We start from the raw sequence: 20,560 nt of genomic DNA on the forward strand, positions 1-20,560 counted from the left end.
CCAGTATGGCGCTCGTCACTCCTTCTATAGAAGTTACACTCCGCGCTCTCCCAGCATCCCCCATGTGTCGGACGGCGCCCCCTCCTGGTCTTATACTCCCTTCTGCATTGTTTAGCACAAATAATACAAGACCAAAAAAATTTTTTTTAGAGTAGTTTGTAAACCCCTAGGCTGTGAACACTGTCCATATGAGTGCTACCATCCCCCCTGTTGAGACATGACACAGGCCATGGCTCAAAACTGCTGCACATCTGAAGAACAATTTAGGTAAGATAGCTTTTTTTTTTTTTAACGGAGATGTACAGCCCATCTACAAAGAGTGTATTCAGCATCTACAAGAGATACCTCCTGCAGATCTGGTCTGAGTAACACCTCATGTGCCATCTCTCCTAGACAGTTGTATGGGGGACCGTCTGAAGAAATAGGCAGTAAGGTAAATGGATGGAGCGTAGTACATCCCTAGGTTGTCAGGTGTGGCTGTGAGTAGTAGTGTCCTGCAGGGGGATGTTTAGAAGGACTAAGATACGAGTATAACTAACTGCGTGCGGTACTCAGTGTGTGGGGGGACAGCACTATAGTGGCAGAAGGTCTGACTACCGCTTGTACACAGGCTGGGAGCGCTCGGCCACTGGATCTAGTCTGCTTCCCACCGTGTTCTTGAGTTAACACAGAGGTGATATATCCTTCTCCTGAGTCAACAGTTAGCACAAAGGGCTTGCTGTAGTTCAGCAGCCCCCCAGACTGATGTGCCCACCAGAGTCTGGTAAGAAGCGCTGTCAGAGATGCAGAATTTGGGATCCAGGATCTGCAGAAGTTTGTCTGTTACGATCGTGTGGGCAGGCAAAGCACGGAACCCACATGATCATGACCAAAGGGGACGCACACGGGTATCACCAGGGTCACACGGGACTCACACCGGTTTCAGGCAATTGACCCTGTGCTACAAGGGAGGATGACAGTGGCCCTACCTAAGCGGGGACATTGCCCTAATAAGGGCAGCCCAGCGGTCTTCGGATCTGGGCCCTAGCTGATCCTAGGAGCCACACACCAGAACAGGATGCATTCACATGCCACATGACAGACCCAGAATACACCGCATACAACATACAACCACTAGTAACAGATTGGAAGCTGAAGATAAATACCAGGTATTAGTTGACATGTTGTACAAGATGTTGAAAGCTAGCAGGCCACTTCATGGCTCCTGGTTATACTGCTAGTCCCTACACTAACCAGGAGTCCAGCAGAACCGGACAACATTCACACCGCACGCTGCAACAGGACAGGACACAGATAGCAGGACACACAGCAAGCTAACACAAAACTGACAGAATATAAACGTACAAATGGACATGAACCTGATCACACTGCAAACCTCACCAGACAAGCATTCATGACTGCCCACCTGAGGGGCCATATAGACTGACCAGGGGATTGGCTAGCAGACAGTACCACACCCAGCCAGCTCAATCATTAACCCTGTGAGTGCTGTGCTGCTGGAAACACAATAGAACAACAAATCCCAGCAGCACACGTAACATTGTCATTCCCAAAGAGGACATCATTTGCTCATAGTTTTGGGACCTCCAGAATTGCTTGCCTACCTTCATCTGACAGGTTATACCCCAAATATTTAACCGTTTGCTGACAATATTGGAGTTTCTACCTGTTTACTTTATGGCCTTGCTCATAAATAAACCTCAAGAGTGCGACTGTGTCCCCCCCACAATTCTCTCCACTGTCTGCTGCTAGCTACCAACATACAGTAGTAGCTGACTACCTCTAAGAGGCTGGGACTGGGCTAAGTGTGCTGACATAGCCTGGGAGACAATTGTTGTAGATTCACAGCAGCCCTGAGGTACTCTGGTGAAGGTATACCTAATTTTATCATAATATCTCATCACAACACATTTACTGGACATATTCAAGACTATATAATCTGACATTTCACAGGCTTATTTGTCTCTAGGTCTGTTATAACTGGTTCAGAGAGGGATTCCCTGTGGGTCCGGCCATTAACCCCTCTTACCAGGATATGACTATTACTACATTTAACATTGGCTACATATTGGGATGTATTAATGTCCTGGTCGCTCCTGAGCCCACCAGGAAAGTAATCATCCGCCCATTCACCTGGAGATCTATCTCAGGCAGTGGAGATTGCCATGAGATCCTCCAAGTGTTGTACATCCACCTCTTCTAGTCATTTTTTTCCAAGGTGTCCGAGAGTATTCGTTCTCTGGACATCCTCGGGCAATATGACCAGATTTCCCACAATTCCAACACACAATTGAGTCCCTGAACGGCACCCGACCTCTGCTTCTCCCTCTACCTCTACTTCCATGTCCTCTCGCTGTCCAATGACCTCTCTGACTTTCCTGAACCATCGCATCACATTCTTCCCCATTCAATTTATAACTTCTCATTAACCCTCTAAATTGTTCATCAAACTGTCGGGCGTCTATTTTTATATGAGTATGGCGGGTTTGGGCTTCTTTTAACCAGACTTCAGCAGCGGATAATCCGTATTTCTGCTGATCTTTTAGCTGATTTTGTCCATATTTTATCACATAATTCTTTACAACTAGGAACTCTTAATTTATTTATTTATTCCACTCATCTCAATCACTCACACATTCGCTTCATGCAATATAAGACAACAATACAAATAGTACATTATGTTAGTAGGCGGCCGCCCTCTTCATATTCTTAGTTACTCTATAACACAATATCAAAGAGAAAGTAATAGAAAGATAAGAAGTAAAGTTCCTGGACACCCCTGTGTCCCATGACGTCATCTAACCACTTTTTACGTGTCGCACGGAGTTAATTCTTTCCTGTAGCCTTCTCACAATGGCTATGGTCTCACATAGACTACTGCTATTGCCCCTTTGGCAACCCATTCGTCTATACTTCTCATTTACCTTACACATTTCACATAGACTACTGCTATTGTCCCTTCGTCTATGATTGCCTCTCATTTACAATACACATTGTAAATTCTACTAACACTAAAGTATACAGAAGAAGAAGAAGAAGAGAGAAGAGAAGTTCAACCATTGTTATACTTACTACACGTTATCTGGGAGGCTTCCAAATTCTCCGGCTAGTTCGGAAAAACGTCACTGTTTCAGACAGGATGCCCGACTGGCCTCTAATTACGTCTAAGCAAGACGGAGGTCTTTTAATGATCGGAGAGTACTTCAGACCCACCTTTTCACAGCCAGGCTGTCCTCTCCCTCTGCAGTGAGTGTTTCCGGCTCGAAGGACCAAAAATGTAAGGAGAATTTATGTGTTATCAAAGAGAAACGATCCCAGATCCCGTGCAGAAGTCTGGGCCCAGGAGAAATTCAAATCAAACCAACTTTTTATGGTATCAAGTGATTTTCTGCTTTATTCTGAGGTGGACAAAGCATATATAGCCTAAATGACATCATAGCAAAAGTATATACCTTCAAGATGGATAGAATATATGATAGGCTAAAATAAAAAATGCTTAACATAGGTTACACCTTCTAGGGTGTATCTATTACATACAATGAGACCACTATGAATTCAGGAGAAAGGAATGCATGTAATACTTTACAGACTTACCCCCTGTAGTGTGTAGCTTCCTGTCTATAGATATGCATACATGGGGGGTCTAGTAGACTATCATCTTTCCTGAGAAGACATGGAGGCCTAAAGAAGGGTTATATTTAACCCTTTAACTACTCATACCAGTATCATGCTCTACAATGCAATATAGAATAATTAACTGATACATTGATCTACAATTTTCTTAACAGACTCCATGGCCGATGTCTGCACCAAATACCATCCATAGCATGCTACGGAAAAACGCTTTTTCCTGCACAGAACAAATTGCGGTTTCCACGAGCGGAGGAAATATCGCAGCACTTTTCATTTTCGTGTGATGTCTGCATGGATGGCTTCCATTTAAGTCAATGGAAGCTGCTCGACCCGTGGTCCATCCGCAACTGACATTGCAGGCAGGTCACAGATTCCAATTCATCACCTAGCGACGGTGTGGGGGAAAAAATTGAGAAAAAAAAAGCTGTACAGCGCATGTCCGACAGTAAGTCGTGTGGACCATCCACAGTATAGATGAAGAACAGAACAGACAGGTACAAGCAGATGCCGGCCGGGCACAGGGTCAGACTCCACTGTGGGCTACCGCATACAGAAATCAACCTCTTTGTGTGCAGGCGGGCTTAGATGTGGATTTGGCCCCTGCGTATTTACTGTGTAATAGCTGCAAGCTACCACTGTGGAAAGCCCGTAGTAATCATGCTTCATATGAAGGTGGCAGAAGGACTGAATTGGCAGTAAGTCCTCTGACGTAGATGTGACCAGAGACTGACATAGATAAGAATGATGGAACGTGACGTCATACTCAGAATCTCTCACCCACTGACATACCGTTCATGGTCGCAGGGGTCGCAATAGCGATGCGGTGCCTGCACAGAGGGGGCCCAGAGGCCACCCTCCGCCATATACAAATGCACATACAGTGCATTACCGGCTTGTCGTACTGCCAGCCGCGTGATTGTTACGCTGCGGCAGACAGTGCGAGTCAGACAACAGCAGAGCAGAAGAGGAGGAGGCAGGAGGAGAGAGGCAGGCAGGCACACACATAACATGGCTCGGAACAGAGGAAGCTGATGATGATGTCATACCCATGCACTTCTGCACAGTCTACAGCATCTCTGTGCCTGCTGGTCTCCTCACACAGAGAACTGGTCCGGGGTATGTACCGATCTGTCGCTCTCATCTAGTTATCTGTCTCTCTCATCTATCTAACGACCTATCACTCTCATCTATCTACCAAGCTTGCTCATCTACCTACCTATCTAACTCTCATCTAGCTACCTACCTATCTCATCTATCTACCTAACTCATCTATCTACCTACCTATCTCTGTCATTTATCTATTTACCTACCTCTCTCCTCTATCTCTTCATCTACCTACCTATCTCTCTTGTTAGCGCAATTTTCGCTATTTGATATACTGTGGGTGCCATATTAGATAGGAATAATGTACAGGCCTGGAGACCCTTTTAAAAGAGCACATGTCTAAATCATGTGTGCCAAGGTTCTCCTTTTATTTAGGCGGGTAAAAGTTTACATAAGGTTTTAAATCAGGAAGTGAGGTAATTTAGGATACAGTTACATGATTTTGTGTGCTGGTAGGTCATTCTCACAGGGAGGTATTTTTGAGGTAGCTGTGAGATCATTTACCCGGGAGGAGCTTCCCCTGAGCATGCTCTGTTCATTCTTGACTTGTTGTCTGAAGGAAATACTTCCTGTGTTTCTCTCCAACCAGCCATTTCCTGTCCCTTTACATAAAGGAATTCCTAGATAGGTTTTCAACTGGTTAAAAACCGGTTTGACCAGTTTTTGGACACAAAGCACTGCTCCTTCAATTCTCGTGGAGGAGGGGGGAGGAGCAATGTTCCCTTCCCCCAGAGGATTAGATTAGAGACACAATATAGCATCTTCACAGCTTATGAAAATACAGAGAAGATGGTGAACCTCTCAGCCATCTACCACACTCTCATCTACCTACCTCTCTCATCTATCTATCTACCTTATCTGTCCATCATTGCTATATAGTTAGGCATCTCCCTGTATAGACTGTATATAATGGCACATTTTGCACACAATTAAAAAATGCATCAAAAACACCTGCAGTTTCTTATATTTTATGCGGTATCTTAAAAACGTATGTGGTCTTTGAATACCGCATGCAGTTTTTTAAAATGTATTCTTTTATTTTATTTCAAAAGTATAACAAAAAACATGAACACACCCTAAGGCCGCTCTCACACATGCGCTCAGAAAACGCAGTTCTAAATTGTGGCATTTTTACTGCAAGTTCTAGCGGAGTTTTTGAACGCATGGTACAACATTTGACAGCGCTTCTAAATGCACCCCACCATTGTGATGCGTGAGGCGGTACGTTAAAAAACACAAAAATAGAACAGACAGCTCTCGAAAATCGCGGCTTTAGGAACACTGCATTCAAGCTCAGGTCTGAGTAACCCCATTAAGGTCAATGGGAGCATTGTACGGTGGTTAGCATGACGCTCGGGGCGCCGTGCTAATAGCGGTAAAGAGCGGTGTGAGATAGTGGCCTAAGGGGCTACAAACAAGTTTTCCTGTAGTGCAGGATTTAGGCATGGGTACAGGGGGTGGGGGAGGCCCTGAGCTGAACTTTTGCACCCGGGCCCCTGAGCCTTTAGGTATGCCCCTGCTCTCACCTCTCCTGTAATCTGAAAGAGTATCTCTAGGGTGAGGGTGAATAAACTCTCCGCCATCTTGTCCTGGTTCCTATCCATCCTTGTCGGGTCAATCAGGATAATTATCTGATATAGAAGATAACAGCCGAGGATCCTGAAAGGGAAGAAGACGAGACAATGTAACATCATACAAAATCTGCTATAATAATACAATTACCGGGTTTTTCCCCCTCTTCCCTTCCGCACCCCTGCTGAGCCTCAACACAGCCCCCTCCACACCCCACTGCTCGGCCCCCACTGCTGACCCCCAGTTCATTAGCACCATTATCAGCCATCTTCAGTCTTCCTGACTGACAGGACTGCCACACAGCGCCACGCTGTTCACAGCATTACCTGACTTGTCCCACAAACCCCAGACATGCTGGGTGCAAGGATGGAGAGGGGGCTGAGTCAGGTGATGCTAGGAACAAAGCCACTCTGGGTGATACATAGGGGGCACTATAACTAAGTGGGACAACAAAGGCAGCATTACAGCTTAGTGAAGGCACAAAGGGACTTCTTAATTAAAGGGAAAGAGACATTACTAATTTGTCAGACCACAAAGATGCATTAGTACTACAGGGGAGTTACTGAGAGGTTAATTGGGGCAGTGTCAGGATGGACAGAGTGTGCAGGGACTAGTCGTAGCTGGAAGAAGTCTTCATGACGGTCTGGGCCCAGAGAAAGAAGATAAATGGATGACCACAATCAGAGGACACATAACCTGTGATCACTGAAGGTAACTGCACTGTAATCACTAATACTGGAGGTAACTGCACTGTAATAACTAATACTGGAGGTAACTGCTCTATAATCACTAATACTGGAGGTAAATGCACTGTAATCACTATCTCTGTGTACAGCTGGTATGTTTTAGAGCTCTACCATCACTCTGAGGGGATCAGTAAGCTTCCAACACACAAGAATACACGGAATACAATAACTTCTTAATGTGTGCATTTCTCCTTATATCTACATTAGTTAATCACATTGCAGTGAGGCTACATTCACAAGAGGAGCTTTAGATGAGGTTTTGGAGAGTCTGTGAAGAGCAGCATTTAAAAAACAAAAACACCCCAAAAATGTTTAAAAAAAAATTAGCAGGGGGGGCGTGGCCAGCTAATGGAGGAGTAGGACACATCTCAACAGTGAAAACAGCCGAGAATCGTCCGCGGGAAGAGATACCCCGATACCCGCCGGTGGCCACACGCAGGGGAGAAGAGGAGGAGCGGGGTGCCGGACGGAGACTCAGCACCTGTGGCAGCGGGAAGCGAATCCCCGGTACTCACCAGCGGCCTCGCGGAGGGAGTGAGAAGAGGAGCCGCGAACCGGGACAGAGGCACAGCTTCCGAGACGGCGGGGAGTGAACCCCAGGCACTCGCCGGCGGCAGTGAAGAGGGGGATGAGGGGAGTAGCGGCGAGCCAGGACAGAGGCACAGCATCCAAGACGGCAGGAGCGGTGAGTGCAGCTTGCAGGCCAGCTACAGAGGAGTGGGCAGACATAAGCAGCCCAGAGCCGGGGTCCCCTGGGGCACACGTAGCCCCCCTCACATTACTATGGAGAAACCCTCAGGAGAAGAGGAGCAAAAGCATGCAGCACAGGAGGAAGGAGGCCCACATCAGCCCCCCTTGTCCAAAGGGTCCCTAATGCCACAGAGAGATACAGCAACGACCCCTACGAGCAGTAAGCCCTGTGCAGGAGAGAAACCAAATAAGGGACTCCCGCAACACACAGAGAATGGGGGAGAACCCCCACAACAAGGTTCACCCCAGACCAGCGCCCGCTCCCCACCAACGCACGGCTCCACGTCACTGCTCAGCTCCCCAGCTCCGCACCGTTTCTCAGAATTGTACTCCGGGCAGAGAGGCCCTACCATAAGCTCCGCAAGCAGCCCTTACCCTTACCCCAACAAGCCAGCTACAGTAATGTCTCAGCCGCAGCAAAGTGACCCACTGCCGCTAAAAAAGCGCTATTCAGAAGAGGCCCAGACAGACCGACTCCCAGGCCGCAACAAAACCCAAATCGACCCAGGGGTCAAACGACCAGGGGGAACCCAGTAACAGAGAGAGTCAAATATCAACACTTAGACAATCCACCCAGATCCCACCCCCCACCCCCCAAGTGGGTGGAAGATGAAGACTGGGATTGGAAAAAACGCCTCAAGGCTCTACCGACCCAGAACCACATTGATGCTCTATTCCAGCAACTGGAAGACGCCCGTAAGGAAGATATGGCTTTCCTGCAGCACTAGATCCGACAAATAGGCCAGAGAGTAGAGGCAGTAGAAGAGGCGCAGGAGAAGACCACTGAAACCCTAGAAGTCCATAATCAGGAACTACACTTACACTCTCAACAGATAATGGAGCTCCAAACCTACCCCTCCTTAGCCCCCACTCTCCCACTTGGGGCTAACAGCTAGTTGAAGCTGTTATTTTCTGCCAAGCTTAGGCAGACCTTTAGTTCTAGGGGATCTACAGTGGCCCCTTTTCGTTTACATTTATGTTGTATGTTTCGCCCTTCTGTTTTCCCCCCACTTCCTCTTTCCTCATGTGCCATTCCATTGCCCGTCTCCCCCCTCCAACCCATTCAAGAGAGAAAGAAAGCACCCACCCACCCGCATACTGAATTCTGAATGGCGAATTTAACCTTTTGCTCATTCAATACTAAAGGGCTGAACAGCCCACAGAAAAGAAGACAGCTCCTCTACCATCTCCACAGAAAAAAGGTGATGGTGGCTCTGTTGCAAGAGACCCATTTCAAAGCGGGGTGTGTGCCAATCTGTTCCTCCTCGTACTACCCAACTTGGCTACATGGCCCTGACCCCCTCAGAAAGGTGGGGGGAGTCTGCATCGCCCTTCACAGAACCCTCCAGAATCAACAAATCGATTCAGTGATCAACCTGGGAGGAAGGTATATTTTCCTCAAGCTGGAAATACTAGGCTTTGTAATCACCTTTGCCATTATCTATCTCCCAAACCAGAACCAAGTACCTTTTGCAACAAGAGTGCTGAAGGCCCTGACCAACTTCGCAGATGGATCAAAAATAATTCTGGGTGAAGACCTCAATATGGTAATGGACCCCGCCGTGGACTCCTCTTCGGGTAAGTCCTCCGTCTCCCGATCGGCAACCAGGACTCTTAAGAAAAAATTAGACACACTACAGCTAGTTGACTTATGGAGAATCCTACATCCAAAGTCTTGGGACTACACTTTTCATTCAGCAGCTCACAACTCCTACAGCAGGATTGATTATCTCCTGATCTCACATAGTCTTCTCGAAAGTGCCCCGTCCTGCTCACACGGAGACCTATCATGGTCGGACCATTCCCCAGTCTTTGGAGGTCTTGCGGGCTGGTGATCTACCCCAAGATACCAGTCCTGGAGACTAAATGATAATCTCCTAAGAGGCCCCATCTGTGTCGCCGCAATTAGAACAGAGATTGAAATCTTCAAAGAGTCACATCTAGCAGATCAAACACCCGCGCCAATAAAGCGATAGACACCTAAATGTATCCTAAGAGGTGTGTTAATCTCCCAAGGTTCCAGAATAAAAAAAAAAAAAGATCCGCTACCCTATCGGGCCTACTAGCCTCTCTGAGAGCCAAGGAAACTGCTAACAAACGCAAACAAAGCGAAGTCCTGAGATCAGAAATCTCATCAATCCGACAACAGATCCTTGAGATTTTAGACCAGCGCTCGTTGGCCCTTAGAGACAAGCTTAAAAAAGGGTCATTTGAGAATGGAGACCTATTCCTAGAGGAATTTAAAGCTTACTATGATAAACTCTATAATATCACCACAGACACCCAATCCACAACACCACTGCTTAAAAGTGAGATAGACACTTATCTATCCAATCATGCACCCAAGAGCCTGGCATCTGCGGAGGCGGATGAACTAGATCAAGACTTTTCACCCCAAGAACTATTAGATATAATCCAAAATCTAAAAGTAACTAAGAGTCCAGGACCAGATGGCTATACGGCCAGATTCTATAAACTATTTGCCGAAGAACTCTCCCCAATAGCTTTAGAAGCATTTAACTTAGTAAATAGAGGATGCCCATTCCCCAAACAGGTGCGGCAAGCCCATATCACCATCATCCTCAAACCGGGTAAGGACCCCTCGGCCTGCAGGAATTATAGACCGATATCGCTTATAAACGTCGATATTAAGATGTTTGCCAAACTGATAGCAAACACACTCCAGAACCTAATCCCTAGACTGATCCACTTGGAGCAAGTTGGCTTTGTCCCAGGCAGAGAAGCAAGGGACAACACCATCAAAACGATGTCCCTAATAGTCAGAGCCAAAGCAACAAAAACCCCTTTATGTCTCCTTTCAATTGACGCGGAAAAGCGTTTGATAGGGTAAGTTGGGCCTTCCTCTCTGCGACTTTGGGAAAAATTGGACTGGGCCCACGGATACTCCAGTGGATCATGGCCCTATACCAAGACCCTACGGCTAGGATCAGAGTAAGTGGAACCCTGTCTGATCCGCTCAGAGTAAGCAATGGGACGAGGCAGGGGTGTCCCCTCTCCCCCTTTCTATACATCCTAACCATGGAGACCCTAGCCAACACCATTCGAAGTAATGACTCGATTAAATGCGTCAGAGTCAGCCCCTCGGAACACAAAATGGCACTATATGCCAATGATTTATTGTGGTATCTATCCAACCCCCGAGTCGGCATGCCCGTACTTCTAAAGGAATTTGAAAAGTTCGGAAGGTTCAACATATACAAAATTAATGCGCAGAAATCAGAGGCCCTAAACATTTCTCTCCCGCAGGCCGAGGTCTCCCACTTGGAGTCGGTACTCCCCTTTCGCTGGGTTGGTTCCCACTTAAAGTATCTGGGAGTCAATATCCCCGCAGAGCTACCATTAAGCTTTAAACTAAACTTCACTCCCTTTGCTGAGAAACTCGAGAGAGACTTTAGCAAATGGAGCCCCCCTATATCTCTCATGGAATGGTCGAGTCAACGCAATTAAAATGGATGTATTGCCCCAATTTCTATATCTCTGTAAAACAATCCCGATCGGGCTCCCAAGAACATTCCTGAAAAAAATCAGATCCCTAATTTCCAACTCTGTTTGGAAAGGACGCAAACCGCGTCTGCGTTACTCACTGCTAAAGAGGGGGAAAGAAAAGGGGGGCCTTGGCCGCCCGGACTTTTCCCTCTACCACAAGGCTAAGATTGCAAATTGCGTCCTAGACATCCTTAAAAGTAGAAGCGCAAGGCTTTGGGTAGTTATAGAACACGCAGGTGAAATAGATGGCCTTTACGGAGCCCCCTGGATTCTGCTCAGATGGCGATACCCAACATCAAGGCGATACCCAACATCTCCCCCTTTGGCCTACAGCTATTTAAGACATGGGCGAGTTTTGCCCCCCCAATATAGACTGGTCAGAGTCCCAGGCCCCCTAACCCCGCTCATAGCAAATTCCCTATTTGAAGCTACTATAGGCCAGAAGGGATTGCTGTCTATCCCAGCAGAGCCAACCCCCAGACTGAGGGACGTAGTGACGCAGATGGGCCTGGAACCCATGACCGAGATCTTAGACCAGTCCCCACCTCAGCCAGGGTCCTGGCTTCAATACCTGCAGCTGAGAGGCTTTGTGAGTACGCTGATTCCGAAAGAAAACCCGACTGCGCCCCTGACGGAGTTTGAGCAACTCTGCATATCAAGCCCAAGCCAGAGGCACATGATCTCCACGTTATATAAGATGTTGCTGGATCAGGAGACGGAGGAGGAGACCCCGAACTATAGGGAGGCCTGGGAACTGGAATTAGGGGAAAGCATCACAGAGGAGGACTGGTGTAAAATTTGGGCCCTAACCCACAAGCTATCCACAGCTGGCAAAATACAAGACTCTGGTAGGACTGTCGACCAGTGGCTGACCTATGGGACGAGGTGACAACCCTATATAACCACATCAACCACTCAAGAATGATAATGACACCGAAACTAGCCCTGCTCTCACTGTTCCCGGGCAGCAAGAGAGAGCCGCTAAATCAAGTCTCCTAAAACATTTCCTATTAGCAGTGAGAAGACTCATCCCAAGTTTCTGGCACTCTCCAACCGTTCCAACTAGAGGCATGTGGGTTGAAGAACTCCACACCCTCATGAGATTTGACGAACTGGTAGCCAAAGACCCAAAATCTTGGGAAGCATACTACAAGACGTGGCAGCCATGGGTAGCGTTCAGAGGGTCGGACGACCTTAAACGATGGTTAGATCAAGGCTCACTTGACTAAACCACCACCCGGACCGGTGTTCAGAGGACTCTCCACCCAGAGTCATTCTTCTGCATTTATTTCTCCTTCCAGCCCCCACTCCCACCCCCCCCCCCTTCCCTCCTCGTCTATTTCCCTTCCCCCTCCCCTTCTGTCCATGTGTGTGCTTTAGATAAGATAAGTTTACATGAATGGAAAGGTGGTACTGCTCCTACAAACTTAACCCCTTAGTGACGGCCGCATCGGGAACCTACGTCCTGTCTGAGTGGGCTTTAATCCTAGAGGACGTAGTATTATGCGTCCTCTTAGGATTAATGCCCCTCAGGCTCTGGACGTGACAGCTCCATGCTGTCGGTCCCCGCAGGTAGCCGACAGCATGGAGCTGTCATCCCGGGCTGTGGGCAGTCCCCCCTGGCATTGCGATTGGCGCTATCCAATGGATAGTGCTGATCGCAATAAAGTTTTAAAAAAGTGAAAAAGTTAGATATTCAGCTGCCCTGATGGATCAGATCCATCAGGGCAGCTGAAAATACTCACCCGGCTTGTCCGCGATGTCCCGCGGTGAATGGGTCCTCCGGGCCCCGGCGCCGCTCTTCTGCGCATGCGCGCCAGACGTATGACGTTACACGCAGGTAGCCGACAGCATGGAGCTGTCATCCCGGGCTGTGGGCAGTCCCCCCTGGCATTGCGATTGGCGCTATCCAATGGATAGTGCTGATCGCAATAAAGTTTTAAAAAAGTGAAAAAGTTAGATATTCAGCTGCCCTGATGGATCAGATCCATCAGGGCAGCTGAAAATACTCACCCGGCTTGTCCGCGATGTCCCGCGGTGAATGGGTCCTCCGGGCCCCGGCGCCGCTCTTCTGCGCATGCGCGCCAGACGTATGACGTTACACGCATGCGCAGAAGGCCGGGAGCCCCGGCAGATTCAAAATCTCCTGGCTCCCGGCTCCTGAAGGTAGCCGGAAACAAGGAGATGTCCCCGGGATAGCGACGATCGCGAAAAAGTTAAAAAAAATGTTTTAAAAAGTGTCAGTTTCACCTCCCCTCATGGATCAGATCCATGAGGGGAGGTGAAAATCCTCACCTCAGGTCCTCTGGCGATGTCCTGATCCCCCGGGACCCAAGGTCCCCTTCTGCGCATGCGCACCCGATGTCAATCATTGGGAATGCTGAAAAGGACGCGGACGGGGAGAAATTTTTAAAACGTGTCAATTTTAATTCCGCACAAGTGGGCAATGGGGCCAGGAATTTATTCAGTTGTGCCCTGCAATCCAACGGGTGTTCCCTCCATTACAGGCCTTGCCATGTGTCCTGTAAGTAGATTAAGGCCACAATGGGTATGTTTCTGAACACGGGACAAACTGGGGAATCCATTTTGGGGTAAACGTCTTCATTCCTGTGTACACTGTACAAAAAAACTGTTTTTAAATTGACAAAATTGCCAAAAAAATGAAAATCGTAATTTTTTTCCTTCTGCTTTGCTTAGATTCATTCAAATATTCAAAATTGCCAAAAAAATGAAAATCGTAATTTTTTTCCTTCTGCTTTGCTTAGATTCATTCAAATACTGTGGGGTCAAAATACGCAGTAGACCCCTAGATGAATTCGTTAAGGGGTCTAGTTTTCAAAATGGGGTCATTTCGGGGGCGTGGCCTGAAGAGCACCGAGACGGACGCTGCAGACTAATCTCCGCTCGGCAAGGGCACTCAAAAGCGGATAAAAAGCACCAGCAGAGGAAAAACAAATCACCCCAGGGAGCCCAACAACGCACCTGAGGTGAAGAATGACAAGGAGAAGGACATCCAAATCAGTCCAGACCAGACTGGAGACTTTCTTCACGGCGCACGGAGCAGCAGCCGACATGGCTGCTGAAGAGGCTTCCTGCTCCGGCGCTCGGGAAGGGATGACAAGCGGCTGTAAAGATAAATCATCAGGGAAGGAGAAACAGCAGGGGGCTGTCGGAAGAACTAATACAGCGGAGGACACCTCTCAGCAGCAGGTGAGGGATAACGATGTGGAGGAGGGAAAAAAGAACTTGGGCACAGATGCAGGGCTCTCTCCCATTAAGATGGCGCCGACCACGCTGCTCCAGGAGCGTTCATCTCCCTCCCCCACAGGCAGCCCAGAGAAGCAGAGACAGAAAATGTCTCCTGCTGAAGAAATTGAGGCCAGCTCTGCTACATTCCTCAAGAAGGATGAAGGGAATGTCATTAAAAGCCTTTCTGCACTTGACAGACCAGTGACAGAACTGTACATCAAAGAGTTAGTGATGGCTCTCAGTGACACTATTCACGCCGACATTAAAAGCCTAACCTCTAATCTAAACGCATCAGTATCAGAAGTTAAGAATAGACTGGAAAAAACAGACAACAAACTGGAAGAAATAGTCATATTGCACAATTCACTTATAGACGCCCACTATGAACTGGAAGAAAAAGTATCTAAACTCCAAAGCAAATTAATAGATCTTCAGGACAGAAACAGACGCAATAACGTCAGAATTAGAGGAGTGTCGGAAAAGGTCTCTAATGCAGAAATTTTCACATGTCACGTGGCTTATGAAAAAACTCCTCCCCAATACCCCCGAACAAGAACTAATGATTGATAGAGCACACTGGCTCCCGCGCCCCAAATTCTTAAAAGACTACAGCCCCAGAGACATCATAGTGCGCATTCACTATTTTCACACCAAAGAAGCCGTGATGGGCGAGGCTAGGAAATTGCCATCACTCCCTAGCCCATACGACAACATCTGTATCTTCATAGGCCTCTCGCAAGCAACAATGGAGGCGAGAAGGAGCTTTGCGTCTGCCACCATAGCTATGAGAAATGCTGGTATCGTATATAGATGGGGCTTCCCCACCAAACTAACTGTAACCAAAGAAAATGGAACACACATTTTTCTGAATCCTGATGATGCTGCCCGAGCTCTGAAGTCTTGGGGAATACAACTACAGACCACCGAACGGCCCCATGCACCTGAAGGTTCCAAAACAAACCGCCAGCCTATCAATAGAAACTCCTCAAGCCCAAAATAATACAATGCCTCATCACCCTGCTGTCAAAAGGCACATTATTATGAGTGCCCACCTGCCCATGCCAGACATTTCACCCCCGAATGCACATACAAGTGTCAGCTTGCTATGCTATTTTCACGTTCTGTGACGTTTTCCTCCCCCGAGGATTCTTTATTTGCATCGGTCCTTCTTCTCACGGGGAGAAACGCCTGAAGGACTGTCATGTTTGGTTTTACTGTTATTGTTCTATTTCAGGCATCCTTGATTTCCACAGATACCCAGACATCCAAAAGCAAACATCACCACCCTCGTCATGGCTCTGAAAATTCTTTCCATAAACGCCAACGGCCTGAATTCTCCATACAAAAGACGTGCCGTTTGGAAGGACTCAATCTCGTACGACGCGGATATAGTATGTATTCAAGAGACTCACTTGCTGGAGATAGACACAGGTTATATGACACATAACACATTTCAACAAAAAGATTTCACTTGTGCCCCCAAAAAGCATGCAGGGGTTATGATCGCATTTTTAAAAAATGTAACATTTGTGGTAGACAAACAAATATGTGATACGAAGGGCCGATACATAATCTTGGTGGGTTCCCTAAGCAACACCCCACTCACATTAGTTAATGTGTATGTTCCAAATACGAAACAGATTAGCTTTCTTAACAAACTCACAAAAAAAAAATAAACCAGACAGCTAAGGGCTCTGTAATTATGTGTAGTGATTTCAAACTAGTCCCAGACGGAACAGCAGATACCACTAACCAAAGACTAAGGAAAGGACCCACGTTAAACAATTGGCTACACAGCTCAGCATTATATGACACCTTACGATGTGTTAATGCCTCCGCCAGGGAATTTTCATATTTCTCCCCCAGACACGGAACCATCTCACGAATCGATTTGTGCCTGGTGGACAAAAACCTTCTGGTAAAAGTGTCTAGATCAGAAATAGGCATGGCCACGTGGTCGGATCATGCCCCGATGTTGACACATGTAATGCTGGACGGAAAATGTCAAAACAACAAGATGTGGAGGAATAACACATATTTAATGAGTTTACCTAACCATAAAAAAGATATACACAATGCCCTAAAGGAGTACTTTGTACTGAACAACACCCCGGGAATAGATCTTATGACCCTATGGAATGCTCATAAGTCATATATAAGAGGCATTCTTATAAAAATGGGTGCTAGATTTAAGAGATAAGGCTAGGAGGACTGAAGAACTCTTAAACCAAATTTCTCAAAAAGAAAAAGAAGCACAACAACTTCCCTCCCCTAAAACACTAGAGGATCTACGGAAATTAAGACTAGATCTCTGAAAAATTTTACTAGGAGACTTTGAAAGAGAGGTGAATGCTAATAGAGCAAACATATACTCATCCTTAAACAAGCCCTCAAAATGGATGGCACAGTTAACTAAAAGGAAATCATTAAAAGCCAACATTCCTTATATCTGGAATTCCAAAAAAAGAGAGCACAAAATAACTCACCCCAAGAAGATCGCGGAAGCCTTCCGCACCTTCTACAAAAATCTTTACAATATAAAGGACAACCCGCTAATCACTCAACCGAATAGCACCAAAATAATGGAATTTCTAAAAGAGGCCAACCTTCCAACAGTTAATGCTCGACAAGCATTTGCACTAGACCAACAATTCGCCATAACAGAGTTATCCACAACAGTTGCATCCCTAAAAAAATATAAAGCACCTGGCCCAGATGGGTACTCTGCAGAGTATTACCAAAATTTTTGGGATATTTTATCCCCATTCGCAGCAAACACATTCAACACCGCCATGCAAAGAGGAAAATTCGAGGAAGAAATGCTTCAAGCAACGATAGTAGTTCTGCCCAAACCTGGCAAAGATCCAAATGATCCAGCCAATTTTCGGCCTATATCGTTGCTTAACACAGACGTAAAAATTTATGCAAAGACCCTCGCCAACAGATTGTTAAACCTACTCCCAAATTGAATTCACTCCGATCAGCTGGGTTTTGTCAAGAGTAGACAGGCGTCAGATGGTATGAGGAGAATAGTAAATCTACTCCATAAAATTGACTCTTCAAAAACACCAGCGATTCTAGTAGCCTTAGATGCCGAAAAGGCTTTTGCTAGAGTCCACTGGGGTTTTGCCTTTGAAACCTTGAAAAAATATGGCATGGGTGAGGACATAATTAGGGCCATACAGGCCCTATATTTGTCCCCCTCAGCTAAGGTATTGGTAGATGGAACACTATCAGACCCATTGCACATAACCAATGGAACAAGACAAGGGTGCCCTCTCTCGCCTATTTTATATATTCTTACAATCGAACCATTAGCAGAAAAAATTTGCCTATCCCCCGAAATAAACGGGATCCCAGCAAACTCAAGACAACATAAAAATGGATTACTCGTGGATGGCGTAATATTAACCTTGTCCCGCCCCCTAGAATCCCTAAGAGCCGCACACAAAATTTTAGAAAGCTTTGCTGAGGCATCCTTATTAGAGATGAGCGAGCGTACTCGGATAAGCCCTACTCGTCCGAGTAATTGGCTTTATCCGAGTACCGCTGTGCTCGGGGCTAAAGATTCGGGTGACGCTGCGGCTGACAGGTGAGTCGCAGCGGGGAGCAGGGGAGAGCGGGCGGGAGAGAAGGAGAAAAAGATCTTACCTTCGTTCTTCCCCGCTCTCCCCTGCAGCTCCCCGCTCCGTGCCGGCACCCGAATCTTTAGCCCCGAGCACAGCGGTACTCGGATAAAGCCAATTACTCGGACAAGTAGGGCTTATCCGAGTACGCTCGCTCATCTCTAATCCTTATATAAATTAAATATAGACAAGTCACTCATCCTAGGCATACACATACCCAAAAATCTGAAAACAGCTATCCAATCTGCATTTTCATTCAAATGGAAAGAAAAATCTATACCTTATTTAGGGGTGGAATTATCAGCTTCTCCCAAAAATTTGGAAAACACGAACATTCCCACATTGCTCAACACTACGCAAAGAGAAATAGACCATTTGACCAAACTAAATTTGACGTGGTACGGAAGAATCAGGTCATACAAGATGAAAATCTTACCTAAAATTATGTACTATTTCAGAGTCATCCCGATCCCCTTTTCAAATACCTCTCTATCCAACCTACAGAATCAATTAAACAAATATATATGGGGGAGGGACCCTCTTATAGCTCTATCAATCTTAGCATTGCACCGGAAAAATGGCGGGGCAGACATGCCAAACTTAAAAATATATCACCGAGCTGTAGTGTTAAACCAAATCAAAGAATGGATGAACAAAGACATGTCCATGGGGTGGACAGGAATAGAAAAGAGCCTCATGGCCGAAGCCTCATGCCAAGCCTTTCTATTTGCCGTGTCTTTGTCCGGGGTATATAACTTACCGGACCTACCACTGCAACTACCGGAAATATCTCCTCCCATGATGGCGTCAATAGAGGCATGGAAAGAACTCACACAAAAATTGATTTCAAAAGACAGTAAAAAAAAGCCTCCCCTGCCTATCGAAACCTTAAGCTTTTTCTTGCCAGACCTTGCGATAAAAGAATGGTTGAAGAGGGGTATAAAGAAGATAGATGATCTACTGACCGTAGAAGGCCTAAAAAGATTCCCAGAACTTAGCTCCAAATACCACTTACCACAAAAAGAACACTTCACTTACTGTAGAATAAACTCATTTCTACAAAAAACCTCTTTACATAATCTTCAAATCCCCACTACAATTATCAACCAAATCCCCTCTGGGAAAACAGGAGATAAATCAGATAGAAGAAGGTTCTATGATATACTGTCAGACAACATTTCTCCAAAGAAGAAATCACATATACTAAATTGGGAAAGAGAACTAGGGGAAACAATATCCACAGACTCGTGGGAAAAGGCATATAAAACCTCCTTAAAATCCACCAAAGGAATGGGGATTTTAGAAACTCAAACGAAACTCCATCTAAGATGGTATCTCTCTCCTTCGCTATTGACAAATAGATTCAAAATTGGAACGGGCCTATGTTGGAGGGAATGTGGACAAAAAGGCTCCCTGTCCCATATTTTCTGGTTTTGCCCTAAACTAAATAAGTTCTGGAGTGAAGTTCTAGGTGAAATGTCAAACACCTTAAAATGCTTCATTCCTAGAGAAGCCAAACTAATCCTGCTCTTAATAGGCCTCGAAAAATTCCCTCCAAACATAAGATTTTTATTGGGACACTCATTTATGACAGCAAAAACTATAATTGCTAAACATTGGAGAGAACAACTCCCTCCAACAAAGGAGGAATTCTTGGGCCGGATGGCAGAGCAATGCTTATCTGAGGGATGGTTAGCATGTCGAAACAACTCTACGAAACAATATGAGGAGACCGGGGGAAAATGGAAATCTCAACATTAAAACAAGTTGTATATGGATTATTCTTTTATGATGCCCGTTTCCTGTTGGTTTTGTTTCGTTGCTCTTCACCTAAATTGATAACATAAGAAACCAATTAGCAAAAATACAAAGAGATAAACTGTGAGTAATACTTTATACATTAGAGAAATGTTCCTTGTTGGAGATACTGGGCTGAAATTGTACAGAAGAATATCTAGAAGTTTATATTACTGTCCAGAATGGGATCATCAGACTTCTCTACGTGTTAATGGACTATTGTTTTCTCTGACCAACCTTTCAATAAAAAAAACGAATATGGCAAAAAAAAATGGGGTCATTTATGGGGGTTCTCTTCGTTTTGGCCGCTCAAGAGCTCTACAAGTGGGCAATGGGGCCTAAAACGCCTTCAAGGAAAATTTCTGTTCTGAAAACCACTGACTGCTCCTTACATTTTGGGCCCCCTTGTGCATCCAGATATAAGATTAGGGCCACAATTAGTGTATTTCTGAAGAGGGGAGAAACAGGGGGATCCATTTTGGGGGGTCAATCCTCATTTTCATGGGCACTATAGGAAAAAAATGTCTTTAAAATGACATATTTGCAAAAATATAAAATTTTATTTTTTCTCCTCTA

The 20,560-nt window shown here is 46.0% G+C and overlaps 1 protein-coding gene across 4 annotated transcripts in view; it reads right to left on the reverse strand.

Moving 5' to 3' along the window:
* The window catches only part of LOC136624337 (gastrula zinc finger protein XlCGF57.1-like), a 721,853-nt gene that overhangs the window by 389,265 nt on the left and 312,028 nt on the right, over window positions 1-20,560 (reverse strand). The gene's annotated exons all lie outside the window — the stretch shown is intronic.

This window comes from Eleutherodactylus coqui, chromosome 4, assembly GCF_035609145.1.
Source record: "Eleutherodactylus coqui strain aEleCoq1 chromosome 4, aEleCoq1.hap1, whole genome shotgun sequence".
Lineage (NCBI taxonomy): Eukaryota > Metazoa > Chordata > Amphibia > Anura > Eleutherodactylidae > Eleutherodactylus > Eleutherodactylus coqui.